This window comes from Mandrillus leucophaeus, unplaced genomic scaffold (genome assembly GCF_000951045.1).
Source record: "Mandrillus leucophaeus isolate KB7577 unplaced genomic scaffold, Mleu.le_1.0 Scaffold919, whole genome shotgun sequence".
NCBI classification, from domain to species: domain Eukaryota; kingdom Metazoa; phylum Chordata; class Mammalia; order Primates; family Cercopithecidae; genus Mandrillus; species Mandrillus leucophaeus.
In genome coordinates, this window is record NW_012110019.1 from 600,937 (window position 1) to 615,898 (window position 14,962).

Sequence of the window (14,962 nt, forward strand, 5' to 3'; positions counted from 1 at the left end):
TGCCTCAGCCTCCCGAGTAGCTGGGAGTACAGGCGCCCGCCACCTCGCCCGGCTAATTTTTTTGTATTTTTAGTAGAGATGGGGTTTCATCGTGTTAGCCAGGATGGTCTCGATCTCCTGACCTCGTGATCTGCCCATCTCAGCCTCCCAAAGTGCTGGGATTTCAGGCGTGAGTCACCGTGCCCGGCCTTCTGCTTTCATCTTAACTGCCTATTTAGTAGATGAAGCCGACTAAAGTTTGCTAGTTTACTGTATCTTTGCCTTCCTGCTCTAAGAACTCCAATTCTCCTGGAGGCCTGTGGATTACTCCAAGTAGGGGAAGACTCAAAATAAGACAGCACGGGAAAGAAAAGCTTATTAGATTGTTAAATATAAAGAGGCAAAGAAAAATAACTGAAAGGCTATATATCAAAATAGTAACGGGAATTATTTCTGGGTGGTGGTATTTCTTTTCTATTTTCCAAATTTACTTTTTATCAGAAACAAGGCATCAGAAAGAAAATGATATGTGGTGTTAGTGAGAGTAATTGTGCTTTACTTCACTTTGTAACTATAAGGTAGAGTGTGGAGAGAAAAACCAAGGGATGTCTTCGGTCACTGCAATGGGTCAGGATCACATTAGGTAAGTAAAGGAGAGAAACTGCTCCCACATCATTTTGAACAAAGCATAAAATCAAACTGAATTTGGTTTGGTAAATAAGATGCCCCAAGGCCAACCCTACTTAAGGTTACTTTATATTACTTCACACAGTCTTGGCTAAATGGATCGTCCATCACCCTCCACACTAATTACATTTGATTAAGGGCTTCCTTAAAAGCTCTTCTTTCACAGTAAATTGAAAATGACCGCTAACCTCCATTGACTGATGCTCTGAGGTCACCCTATGAATTGATTAGGGAGTGTTGCATTGTGCTTTTGCGATTCTAGTTCTGTGGGGCCCCTGGAACCTTGGCCCATACATCAATGGGAAGGAATAGTGATTAATATTTTGTTGCTACTTCTGTGCCATAGCCCCTCTATGTGATGTCACCATCTTATCCCATTCCAAATTGGCGTATTGTCTGCTTATCTAGTTTTTATCTTTATACTTCTCAAAGGTATCTTGCTCGTAGCTGATTGGTCAGCCTGGATCCATTATTTCCCTCATGGTTTGTTCCAGAGGGTTTTGTTTTGTAGCTTTATGTCTACAGAATGGATGTCAGGAGAGGGTGGGGACTGCTGAAAAGCAAGTGGATTTAATTATTACAAATGTCAAATTGAGACAGAAAATGTGAGGTGAAGTCTGGAGCTGACTAGTCGGAATTCATTGTTAAACAATATTGAAAACGTGTTGTAAACAGAATGATGTTGACTGCAGAATAATCTTGTTCAATAATGTGTAAGTATTATATGTATATTTAATCCAAATACGTTTCTAAAGTTAACAAAAGCTTTAAGCTCACAGCCTTTGAAATAAAGATGATCTGTTTTTGGTATACAGATCTTAATCGAGATTTAATCATTTTTCTCTCCCTTTGGCATCTAGCTCTAACTATGACTCACACATAGCCTAGGAAGGGAGAATGTGAGAGAAGAAAGAAACCAAGGGTCACACCATTAAAGCTCATTTCAAGTTTCAACTAAAGAATCCTAAAGGAAATTAAGCTATGGAAAAGTATGGCTATCCATGCAATAGATGTGGGCTTCTGGGAAGAGGAGAAAATTTAATTTTACTTCATTGGAATAATAGAATTCTCCCAGAAGTTTTAACTAAGCAGTCACTGCAGCCTCATGCCTGTATTTGATTCCTGGCTCCTCTGCAAACAGGTTGTTTGGCCTTGGGCAAGTTACTTAACCACCCTGTGCTTTTCATCAGTAAATAGATTATAGTAACACCTACATTATGATATTATTATTAGGATCAGTAAGCTGAATGTAAAATGCTTAAACAGTATCTGCTTCAAAGTAAGTATGCTATAAGTGCTAGTTCTTATTGTTTGTGTAACTTTTATCCTTTGCAGACATTTTGTCAAAGTTTTCTTAAGAAAAGTCATGTGTTGGTGTTAGAAGCTTTGTGTGTGGTTTGAGGTGTTTTTTGTGGGTTTTTTTTTTTCCTTTTTCCTTTTTTCTTTTTTTTTCTCATTTGTTTTAGCATTTGTGTTAGGTTTCTAGCTTCTACCCAAATGCTGCACTGCATTTTGAGATTTCTTTGAGGAAATCTAGATATTTGGGCTATCATCTTTTCCAAACATCAAGCAAGCCCTTGCTATCAGAATAATAACAATAATCGCAAATGTTTACTGAGCACATTTTATGTGCCAGGCTTTATGCACATTACCACTTTGCATGGATTAATGCATCTGTTCCTCGTAAAAACCCTGTAGCATTATCCCCATGTGACAGATGAAGAACTTGAGTATATGAAGGTTGAAGGATCTTGCCAGAGATTGTCCAGCCAGGAAATAGCAGAGACACAAGCCAGGTCTGCAGGCTGGCTCCAGAGGCACACCTCACTTTCTGCTGTAACTACAACCAGCCACCAAGTTGATCGCTTTTACTTTTTCTTTGACCAAATAAGAGTTCCAGCCTTATTGTATGATTGGTAACCAACCAGAATTTTTGAGTCTTGGCTCGTCAATGACTATGTGGAATTTACTAGTGAAATTCATAAAATGTAAGTATTGTTTTCTCCAACAATCAAATTGACTAGAGACACACATGTTTTTCTAGTAGTGGTTCTTGTTGTCTCCATGTGATTTTGTCTCCATGTTCTTGTTGTCTCCATGTGATTTATCTGTAAGCTGCTCTTTCAGTATTTATGGCTTCACACATAAGAAGGGAACATATCTCATATTTTTAAATCCCCCTTGGTACCTGCAATAGCCATGGATGAACACTTGTAATGTTGGGCCTCTCACCAGTGCTGCCGTTCCTTTGTTTCCCATGTTAAATTAGCTGGTGAATATTCTCAATCCATCTGTCTTATCTCTGGGTTATGTGTGAAAGAGACTTTGCTAACTTGCAGAACCTGGGTAGAAAAAATTGGCTGGAATTGTGCTTATTAAAACTGTTTGCCACATATGTAAAGGAGCCCAGGTGTTAGAAATGAAAGGCTTCTTTCTAAAGGACAGTCTCTCGGGGGCTCTGTCTCTTGGCGGTGGACCCTTTAGAGGGAACTCAGGCTCAGAAGGAGGATATGCGTCAGGGTGGCGGCTGGAAATTGATAGGTCGGTCTGTCCCAAGGGTTAACTCTGAGCTCTGTAGTACTTTTCCTGTCCTTTTAAAAAGGACATTCTTATAGCTAAATTTGTCAACTTTAAATAGCCTATCTTCTTCTTATACTCTTTTAGTCAATATTTGCTTACTTACTTTAATCTTCTTTAATCTTTTCTGTTTTATTCTTGCCTTTTTTAGTATATTTTATCTATTCTGAATTTTTAGATTGCTATTTTATCTCCTTTATACTACAGTATTGCCTTTTATCTAAATTGTGTTTGCTTTACATGTGTGGTTTCAATTTTATTCACACTTTCTTTTGCCGTTAAAGATAAAATAAAGTACAGGCATAAGGTGATCAGCTGGAGGGAAACCCCTAGCCTGAGTGTATTGGACTCTATGTCCTTCCAAATATCTCACTCAATAATAGCCCTCTAAGTTTTCCACTGAACATTTCTTTTTCTTTCCAATGATGAAACTTCAGCTTAAAGTATATCAAGCTAATTGTATAGATTCACCTGTCAACTTCATTTTCTCTTACCTTTACCCCATATTTCCATGAAGATAATAATATGTATTTTTAACGTAAGTCACTTTGAGCTAGAATGGTGCTATCTCCTTACAGTATTTGCCCAAACTTTCTAAGTGCTTCTTGATCAAAATTTAGTTTTTAACTTTTTACAACTGCTAAATAATGTAGGACTTACACACAAATCATGGGCAATTGAGGAAAACACGGTGGGGAGGATTGTTCAGAATAACCACCTACTGCATGTTTAACCTTTCTCTAACATTGCACATGTTCCTTCCCTTCTTTTCAATGATCTCCATCCCATTATTATTCTCTAACCACTCTGATAACTGGATACATGGTCTCCCCAGCTTGAGTCTCTTTTCCTGTATTTCTTCCTTGTGAAACTCTTCCACATAGCTTTTCTTGAAATGTACCCATCTTCTCAAATGCCTCCACAGGTTCCCAATGGCCCGTGGAATAAAGTTCAAACTCCCTAGCCTGTCATTTCAAGGCTTCAGGGTTGTCCCAAGCATTCTTTTCCAAAAAATGTCTCTAATTTTCTTCTTCACATTAGAAAAAATAACCAAATGGAAGGGTTGCTATTCTTCATTTATGACTCAAACATTTCCACAGTAGTTTTTGTGCTTATATGCTTTCTTTTTAAAGATATATTTTTTCCCCATTTGTGAATGTCCATATTCTATTCTCTTTAAAGTTCATTTCCCACTTTTTGGCTTCCCTAGGTGAAAATAACCAACATTTGTATGATCGTCCATGGATAAATACTATTTTATGAAGTTAATGTGAGCTTCAATTCTAGATGAATCTCAGTTAAAATCCTGGCTTTGCTACATAATTATTTCACCTAAGCAAGTGGTTTAACTTTTTGAGCCTTGCTTTCACATTTCTAAAATGAGGATAATATAACCTATTTCACACAGTTATTGTAAAGAATAAATGACATGAAGTCTGAAGTACTGAGGTCTTCTTGGATTGAGAAAGCTTGAGGCTGTCACTGAGTGTTTGAGGAGGAGGAGCTAGGAAGGGAACGTCTGTCACGTTAAGGGTTGCAGAGAGAGGTGCGCGCGTGCGCGCACACACACACACACACACACACAAACACACACACACGGAGCCTCAACTTCAACTCCTAAAGCTGAAATTCTCATTCGATACAGGTTTTTTTTCTAGCTTGTCTGATCATATCTGGATTTAGGGGGCTTTTTACATATGGAGATACTTCTTTTTGTCTGGGAAATACCAAAGTGATCCTAGACAGACCATCTTGGAAACAAGTCAATTTGCATAACATCTTTTAATAATTGAGGTCTATTTGTATATGGAGTAAGTTCAAACTATGCAAATATACTGATAATCAGTATATTAAGTATCTAAAATAAATTTAAAACAATAAAATATTAAACTAAAAAAGCCTTAAAAATGACGTTAGTGAAGGAATTCTAGCATGTACAGGGAAATTGAGGGGACAAAAGGCTTCTTAAGGAAAATGTAAAGAGGCTAGCAGTCAACGATAGGTTTGTGAAATCAAAGCATTCATCAGCACAAGGAAAATGAGGATGACTTTTACCTGGTTATTCCAATTTTATGATGGAGGCTGTGTTATGAAAGGAATTCAGCCAATGTGGCACAATTTACATGAACACAGTCATCCCCAGGACAGCACCATGTGTCTAAAGCTATAGAGGCAGACGGAAGTTTGAAACAGCAAGCAAGCAAGCGGTTAGTATTTCAAGTGAAGACTAGTCTAAGGTGAAAGCTGGTTTTTACATTAAATCATACTGCTCTCTGATCTTTCTATGTTAATGTCACTTCAGGTTGAATAAATCAGATTGGAAAAGACAATACTATGTTTTGAAAATTATTTATCCTTCATAGAATGTATTAAAGAATGTGGAGATTATCCTATTTTCCTTCTCTTTCTTCACAAGAATTGAGGTGCCAGATAGGCTTTTAAGCTTCCTTATCTTAGGGAACCTAGAGAGACTTCTCATCAGCTAAGAGGAGAAGGGAGAAAGATGCAAAGTGACAAAACATCAGAGACTGTGGCTGTGCAGGGCAAGTCCATTATTATATTTGAAGCATTTTAAAAGTATTAAGCATTTTTATGCTACATATGTCAGAGTCTTAAAAATGTTACCTATATGCATACTTATATATATGGTGTGCTATAGTAATTTTAGTTTCTTAAAACTAAATGTAGTATTTAGTGTCTGATGTGTGCTATTTTATCAATATTATCTTAAATACTGAAAACAACTCTAAAAAGTAGATATTATTTCAACTTCGGAGATGTAGAAACTACAGCTCAGGGAGCTTAAGTCCCTTAATGAAGCTGGCTCTAAGTGGCAGAGTCCTAAGGTAGAGTCATAGTTCTGAGGTCAGTCTGATTAAAAGCAAAACAAAACAAACAAAAACCACTTGGCACAACACTGAATCATCCACAATTTAAACAGTGCAAACTTTATAAACATCGTGTGTATCAGGAAATTTTGTGATTCTTTTTAGTCAATATTTTAGGTTTAAGTATTATATGGACTAGAATATTGGTTTGCAAATTCTCCAACCTTTGCATGTTGACTGAAACTATTCTCTTTAATTCCTATTTTCCTAATGAGTCTAGTTCATGCAAATGGCAAAGTGACCAGGCTTCTCTATTAGTGCTACTGAAGCACCTGGCTCTTGCTAGCACCTGGTGACAGCAACATTCAAGGGATCAGGCATTGTTTTCGGTTAGGCTTCTGAAACTAGGTAACAGTAAGCACAAAAATGGTCAAAACTATAATAAACAATACAGTAGTTGGCTCCTGTCGTAAGCAGTGCGGAATCCTAACACCTGAGACTGAAGGCCAGGGAGTTTCCCTTTAGTTGGGGTATGCATTGTGCTAATTCAGCAGTCTCTGGCTGGAGCTGGGGAAGAATATCCATAAATCTGGAGCCAGACAGGTAGTGAAAAAGGCCAAAAAGGGGAGGGCCAGCATCAGCGAAAGAAAGCTGAGCCATGAAACTAGAATACAGCAAAGACCCTAGAGAGAAAAACAAAGTCATCTGGTAGGGCACAATAGGATAACACTGCTATGTGTGCAAGCTGTCATGGACATACCACATCTCCTTCAGGTCCTCACATTGTCGGGGCAGACATGCACCTCTGAATACACTGTGTGCGCTCCTGGCTTGGTTCTCCCCATTTCAGTCAAATTATTTTGTGAGTAGAGTCACACCCTTTACACACATACTGATGAGATGAATACATGATATATACTGCAAAATTAAATAATTCATCCTTTTTAGGACCAGTGTCGTTAATTTTAATGTTTGTCTTTGACAGAACAAACATCCTTCATCTTCGTTATACTGAAAGGCAGTTCTCCCAACCTCTCTCAGAAACATGTATCCATTTATGTTTTCAATTTACTTTGTGCTATTTTTCAAAAAGTCAGGTCACGACCTAATTTCTGAAGCAATCTTAACAGTGCTTTTTTGTTCACCAGTGGCTTATATGATTAAGGAATCCATCAGGATTTTTTGTTGTTGTGTTTTCTCTAGCATCTCCTTTGCCGATATCTCATTCTCTGTGGTGTGCAGTTCAGCATCTTGAATAAAATTTCATGACTAGAAATGGGTGTTATGCTTTGGAAAATGGCAGCTTCATCTCAACAGCTATATAATTTCTTAGAATTTGTGCTTTCTTATTGTGAACTTCAATCATGTAAATATTAAAAAGTATTCAAATACTTGCAGTACAACATCTACCTGAGATGTAACAAGGTACCATGGTTTTCTTTCAGCCACAACAATGGTACCCAAACATTCATTCCTTTAAAAAACTCAAATGATTCATCAAAACACAAATGGGGCTGGAAAGTTGACAATTCAGTTATTATATTACTGAATAAACCACTTCGGTAAGAATATTATGGAAGTTGCTAAGATATGAGAAAAGAAGACTGAAAATATGATACAACCATAGGTCTCTCTACTTTTAGAATGCCAGTAAAGAGCAATTCAGTTCAAGGCATATAAAATAAAAATTTTTTTAAATCCTCAATTTGCTAGCTGACTATATGCCTTGCAGCAGGCTTAGGAAGGAAGATAGGCACTTAAAGGGGTAGTAAATGGACAGAGGAAATGAACTTCTCATTAAGTTAAATGGCATTCATTTAGTATGAATGCTAATGGTGCTAGGACATGTGGAATCAGGAATGACTATGATATCACTCCTTTTAGAGCTCATGTATTAAAGTAACACTGATGTGGAAAACATAAGAACAATTTTACAGTGGAACAGAAAACTGCCATGATATGTGGATTGAAATGAACTGTATATAAGACTATAGTCTACATCTTAATATTTTCCTCAATTTCAGATATTGTCTTAACCATATCATATAATAAAAACCCCAAACACTGAATACCATCTAAAAATTGAAATACATTAAATTTTCTGTAACTGAAAAAAGGGCTACAGCGCCATAAGTTGCCAGTGCCTAGGACTGACCTCCCTGAAAGTAATCTATTGGTTTGAAATAATTCTATTATACAAGAAAGAAACTGTAGACATAGGGGAAAAGATTGAGTGTCAAACTTACCTAACATTAAATGCAATTTTTAATATGTCTTTTAGAATGCATTACTCTAAGTGAAATACATTAGCTAAAATGGTCTCAAATGACTAAGACTCTTTACTAATAAAAAATGAATTAAGCAGATCTACACTTAGTATTAACAATATAAATTTAATTATTTATATTGGTATATTTATTTCAAAAATGTCTATTAAATTTGATTTTAATCCATTCATTTATTCATGAATTTTATTTTAATTATTTTAGTAGGTAGATTTTATAAAACTATATGTCATAATTTCAAAACTTTATTGCCAAAAGGCCAAGAAAATAATAGAACAGAAAGAAAAATAGTTTATGTAATTAATTTTAAAAAAGTGATATAGAGCTTCCAAGTGGTCAGAGTAAAAGAAAATGAGATATAATTGATGATATAACTTTTATTCTTAATAGGAAAAAAAAGTTCTATCAGTTTTTTAGGAGAAACAGTTTTCCTTTGGACTTTGGTATGAATTATAGTTCTTAAGTGGATCTTCTCAAATGATTATTGAGTAATGTATTGGTAAATACCATTACCTATATAAACATGGCGAATGCAATACCAACTTACATAGCATCTAGTGATTTGATTTCTATGTGTTTCGCCATAGTCCTAGCCCTCTTCCCTAGTGTGTCTCCCATCTTTAGAACAAAGTATCAAGTACTCTTCTACACACCCTCTCTCCTTTTCTAGCCCTTCCTGAATAACGGGGTCTTTATCCAATGGTTATATTGCAACACATGAAATACATGCTAACTTTTCAAATGATAAATGACATCAGAGAGTTGTGAAATCTCTTCCTGGCTACTAATTGTTGCTTTTACTATACAGTATTATTAAATTAATATAGCTTTTACATTATTAATAGCAGATTTCTAGAAAATCATAAATATATTCATGGTAGACAGGCATTAGGTAAACTGGGTAAGTAGCTAGGAAGGAAAGCTTGTTGTGAAGTGGGGGAGCAAAAACCAGCAGGAACACAGAAAGACAATCTGGAGTCCACATATCTCTCTTATCACCTTCAGCCTCAATAGTGCTGGTGACCTGTGGAATTAGCTAATGTTTTTTTACACAGTTTTCCATGTGATTCTGCATAAGAACTTGGAGAAGCTGAGGGAAAAGATTTTGGAGGCAGCTACAGTAGTTGTAGATTTGGGTTCTGTCCACGTCAATAAAGTGAACCAGCAGATCAATAAAAGTCTACATGAGCAGCCACAGTGCCTAGTGTCCTGCACTAGCCTTCAGAGCAAAAAATTCATTGTTTCTTCGCTTCTGCTTTCCAAATCCTGTAGATAAGGTAAATGGCCAATTCGAAATCAATGTTATACAGGTAAGAAAAGTCTGGGACATTTAGTTCCAGTTTAGCTAAATTAACACTGGGAAAACTATCATGTTCCATTCTTTAACCTGGCATCCAAAAACAGCTATGTTGTTTATTATTAATCTCTTCACTAACCCTCTTCCAAAATAAGATACAAAGTCCTTTTATCAGTCTTTGGGAGATGTTCTTTAATCTACATGAGCATATTTGCATTTATTTACTAAGATATAAGGTTAACTACTGTTAACATATCTTATGGGAAATAGAAAAGGGAAAGACAAATGATTAATATAGTCACAATTTGTTTATATCAAAATATAGAAGACATGAATAACTATTACAGTTCTCATTTCTATTACCGGTCACATGGTCATAGCTGGCATTTAAAACTATCTTCTTTCACTATCCATTTCATGTTCCCTTTGTTCTGAGCAAGGGCCTCAGATGTTAATGGTTTATTGTCTGGTGTGGTAACCCAAGACTTCATTTCAGAAAGGTGTGGACCTTTGACAGTCTAACATTTATTGTTAGACTTTTATTGTTAACATTTAATGTTAACATTTATTGTTTAAGTTAACATTTATTGTTAATATTTAATGTAGTTCTACATTAACTTTTACCATAAGACATGGAATTATGGAGATGTTCCTCAGTGTATCACCTGTAGGGGCAATTTAATTTCATTTCTGAAAGTCAAGATCCATCAATCTGACTGGCAAGGTAACTTCCTTCTTTGCTTATTGATTCATTGGCCTGAGAATCCCAAAGTGGCCTGGTGGCAGTACCAACTTTCAGTTTTAATGAAACCATGGTTATGGGATTCTTCCTTTGGGAAATAAGGTCTTTGGACTAGCAAACCCAAACTTTTGAGTTTGGGGTGAAAATACGTTGCTAGCTCATCACTAGGAATGAGAGGAGACACTCCATTTTATCCTTAATTTCCAGAAACATTAACAGTACATATTCCTAAATATTTATTTCTGAGAGGTATTGTTATTTATTTAGCTTTATGGATGTATTACTTATATGCAATAAAACATCTATTTTAAGTATATATTTTGATGTTTTTACAAATTTTATACACTGTGTGACAACTCCTACCATCAAAATATGGAACGCTTTTCATCACTTTTCCTTTCCTGAAAAGTTCTCTTGTGCCCCCTTGCTGCCCATTCCCCCAAACCCTTACCCCAGCCAACCACTGATCTATTTTATGGCAATATAGATTATCTTTGTATTTTCTGTAATTCATAAAAATGGATCATAGACCATTTACTCATTGGTATCTGACCCTTTACACTCAGGAAGATTTTTTTTTTTTTCAGACAAGTAAACCTTTTATTTTAAACCACAAATAGTCAGCAGGTGGCCACAACTATCCATGTTTCATTAAAATCACATAAAACCTAGGTACAAAAGCACCACTGATTATTGCTCTAGAAAAACTGCATGAAAAATTCAAATATGCACAGTAAAAACACCACAGTATGCACAGGACTAAATTTTAAAGCAAGTGCATGGAATGCTGAATCAATCTTACACACAGCTTTCCAATATTTAACTGATATTTATTTTACTTGAGGATGAGGTAAATTTCCAAAAAGCATGACTATGAGACGATAAAATGTCCATCCTTATATATTTTTGTATGCCAACTAGTAGAGTCCTAAAAAATTAGCATTTACAAAATACTTGGTAAAAATAGCTTTTAAAAGTTGTCCCAAGAGATACATAAAATCAACCCCAATTTTTCATGACAATTCATTCTCCCTCGTTATCTACAGATTCAGTTTTCTGTGCCTTCCTTTCCAGCTTCCTGCTTTTCCTCCTTCTTCCCTTTAGCACCTCTGCTAATCTTTGCTCCAAGTTCTTTCTTAGCAGATGTTTTTCTTGGTTTGGGTTCAGGTTTTGGTGGAGCAGGTTTCGCCGACAATCTGGCAGACCGTCTTGTGGGCTCCTGTTTAGTTACTTTGGATCCATCGTTGCCCTCTGTATTCTCTGGAGACTTTCTCTTCAGCATAATGACTATGTCGGTGAAACAAAAAGTAAAGCAACGGGCTGGAACTCAGGAAGATTTTTTAAAAAAGATTTATCCATGTTTTTATATGTATGTTAGAAGTTCATTCTTCTTTTGAGTAGAATTATACTGTATAAATGTATCATAATTTCTTTATTCATTCCTCAGTTTATCAGAATTTATGTAGTTTCCAGTTTTTACATATCTTCACTAACACTTGTTATTATCAGTCTTTTTAGTTTCATCTATTTTAACAGTTTGACAGTGATCATTCATTGTGATTTTAATTTTCATTTCCCTTATCCCTAATGACATTGAACATATTTTCCTGTGTTTATTGATCGTTTGAGTGTCGTCTTTTGTGATGTATATGGTCAAATATTTTACTCATTTTTAATTTGCTACTTATTATTGAGTTGAAAGAATATTTTGGATGCCAGCTTATTGTTATATATAGAGATTGTTATTTATTTTTTCATCATTTGCGCTACTTTTCAATTACTTAACCAGGGAATTCAAAAAGCAGAAGTTTTCAATTTTGATGAAATTCACTTGATCAAATTTATGATTCATGATTTTTTAGCTTTTATCTGAATAATCTGCCTATTGTAATCTCACAAAGATTTTCTTCTATATTTTATTCTAGAAGTATTAGAGTGTTAGTTTCACATTGAGCTTTATTTTAAGAAAATTTTTGTTTATGGTATAAGGTAACTATTAAAGTTCAGTTTTTTCCATAAAGATATTTAGTCTCTTCCAGCACAATTTATTGAACGCATTTTTCTTTTCTCAAATCTTCCAATATTAATATAACCAATCCAATATTCTTATTTTGACTGTACACTTATTTTCTTCCTTTTATTTTCAACTTATTGTATCCTTCTACTTAAAGTCTATTTCTTCTAGACAGAATATAGCTGGTCTTGCTTTTTTGAACTAGTCTAACAATATCTGCCTTTTGATTACAATATTTAGTCTAATAATTAAAATTTAAAAAGAACGTTTAACAACATACAAATATATAAAACAAAAAAAAAGTACAAAATGGTTGGGAATAAATTTAATAATCAGCTTTAAGAAAAAACTTTTTACTGACGAAAGTGTAGTAGACTTGCCAATTCCTAAGGCTGAACTCTAATTCGACAGGATAAAATGAAAGAAATGGTCAAATGGATAATATCACATTTTCTATAGAAATAAAGATTATTTACTTTTCATTTATTTATTCCACAAATACTATTTGACAGCCTAGTAAAAACTATCTTTGCATAATATTGAGAGTAAAGAAATGCTTCAGACCTGGTCCCTGACCTGAAGGAATGTACTGTTTATGGAAAGAAAGATACATAAGACATTTATAAAGTAAGTACTATATCAAGTTATGCTAAGTTATGCAGTGATAACACAGTAACCCCAAAATCTAAGTGGCTTTACATAACAAATTTTTAGTTTTTTGCTTATGCATTGCCTGCTTTCAGTGTGTGTCTCTAGAAGGCAGGTATTCTCCATGTGTTAGTTTCTTGTTCCAGCTGCTTTAATTTTGTAACAATCCCACATCAACAGGTAATTTCAGAATCCTCATGGCTAGGGAACAGAGAGCTGGGGAGTAGGGCATCAGAATTAAATACTCTAACAGGAGGTGACATTTGACACTTCTATACATATTTCATTGCCCAAGCAAGTTGTATAGCCATGCTTAATTTTGCCTCAGGACTATACAACCACCCTATGTGACTGTAAATAGAGGAGAATTTCATGTTAGTGAAAAGTGCTAGTTTCTGCTGTATGATGTATAATAGAGGTATGCTTAAAGAAGTATTACTCAGTAGTCAGTAACAGTGGACACTGCTTGTATTTTCTTACAGTTATGGATTGGAACTCTGCAAACCCCTAAAGTATTTTCAGAATCATTAAAGGAAGGTTAAATTATTTGCAGTCTAGGTTTGAGACTATTCTTGAATTTTAATACTAGACAATTGTCCATTCATGCATAGGATAGACTTATTTTTTCCAGTAACTTGAACCAGTGATGAACTAGAGTACACCATTCTCTGATATTTTGTAAACAAAATTAGAGAAACAGATAAACATTTGCTTCCAGCAACATCTGCACAGAAATGGTTATGTGTATTGAGCAATCATAGTGATTTATAATGAGAGCAAGATGGAAGTAGATTAAGTAGGGATGTATGTAAAAAGGCTATCTGAAGGGTATGTTTTGCAGGAGAGGCAAGAGGTGTTTTGGTGCATAGGAAGATGAAAGTGGGGGAAAGCATCTCAAGAAAAGGAATGAGATAGTTTAGAGAGAGATATCTGACCTTGATCACATTCATTGTTTGTGTGTGTTCGGAAAAGGCTATATAATGGAAAGTAGGAAGGGGAAGAAAGTTCCATTAATAGTCAACTTAAAGTTTTATCATAAAGGTTATTTTATGTGGCTTAGAGTGCAAATTCAAGTCCATTCAGGTTCTCAAAAGCAGGCTTGGAGATAGTTCCTGGATTTGTTTGTAAGGTACTTGTACAAGGAAAAGCTACCAAGTTGGATGGTGCTGGAGAGCAGACATCAATGACCAGGAGCTGCCAGAATGGAAAGTAAAACTAAAGACTACAGGGAACGATCAGTAGATTGGGTGTTCTTTAGTTTCTGTCTGACATACACTTTTTCACTATTCCAGTGATCACATTCATTGCAAAAATGTCAACTATCCTCTGTGCTTACATAATAATTCTTATGTGAAACAGAGAAAATGCACAATATAGTGTGCACTCTGGAGACTGCCTAACTTGGAATGCCAACTGGACCACTAGCTATCTGTGACATTCAGCAAATTGTTAAACTTTTCTGAGTTTCAGATTAGTTTCCTAATTTGAAAACAAAGATAATTGTGTCTTCTAAACTAACAGTGATATTGTACAGATTCAATGAGTTAATAGACATATTTATAATAGTACCTGTTATATGCTAAGTAATCAATACATGTTTGTTATTATTCTGTGTCTCTCAAGATCTCTTTTTTTCTAAGAGAAAAATTTGTATGTCTATCTGCTTTTCGGATCTCTCCATTTGGATACCCAAGAGAAACCCCAGGTTCCACAAGATAAACACATCCTCTCTCTACCCAGGCCCACTCTTGTGCTGTATTCCCCTTCTGTTCAACCTATTGAAAGTATCTCCAATATGTTCATCATTGTTTCTCCACATTGTTTGCCTACATATAGTGTATGACAAAATATATTAAATTCTGAACATTTCATATGAATAAAGACTCTATGAGGGCAATAAAGGAG

The 14,962-nt window shown here is 35.2% G+C and overlaps 1 pseudogene across 1 annotated transcript; it reads right to left on the reverse strand.

Moving 5' to 3' along the window:
• Positions 1-10,979: 10,979 nt before the first annotated feature.
• LOC105531875 lies at positions 10,980-11,717 on the reverse strand (annotated as a pseudogene). The gene has a single exon (XR_001004878.1). The product of XR_001004878.1 is annotated as a high mobility group nucleosome-binding domain-containing protein 3 pseudogene (transcript).
• Positions 11,718-14,962: the final 3,245 nt, after the last annotated feature.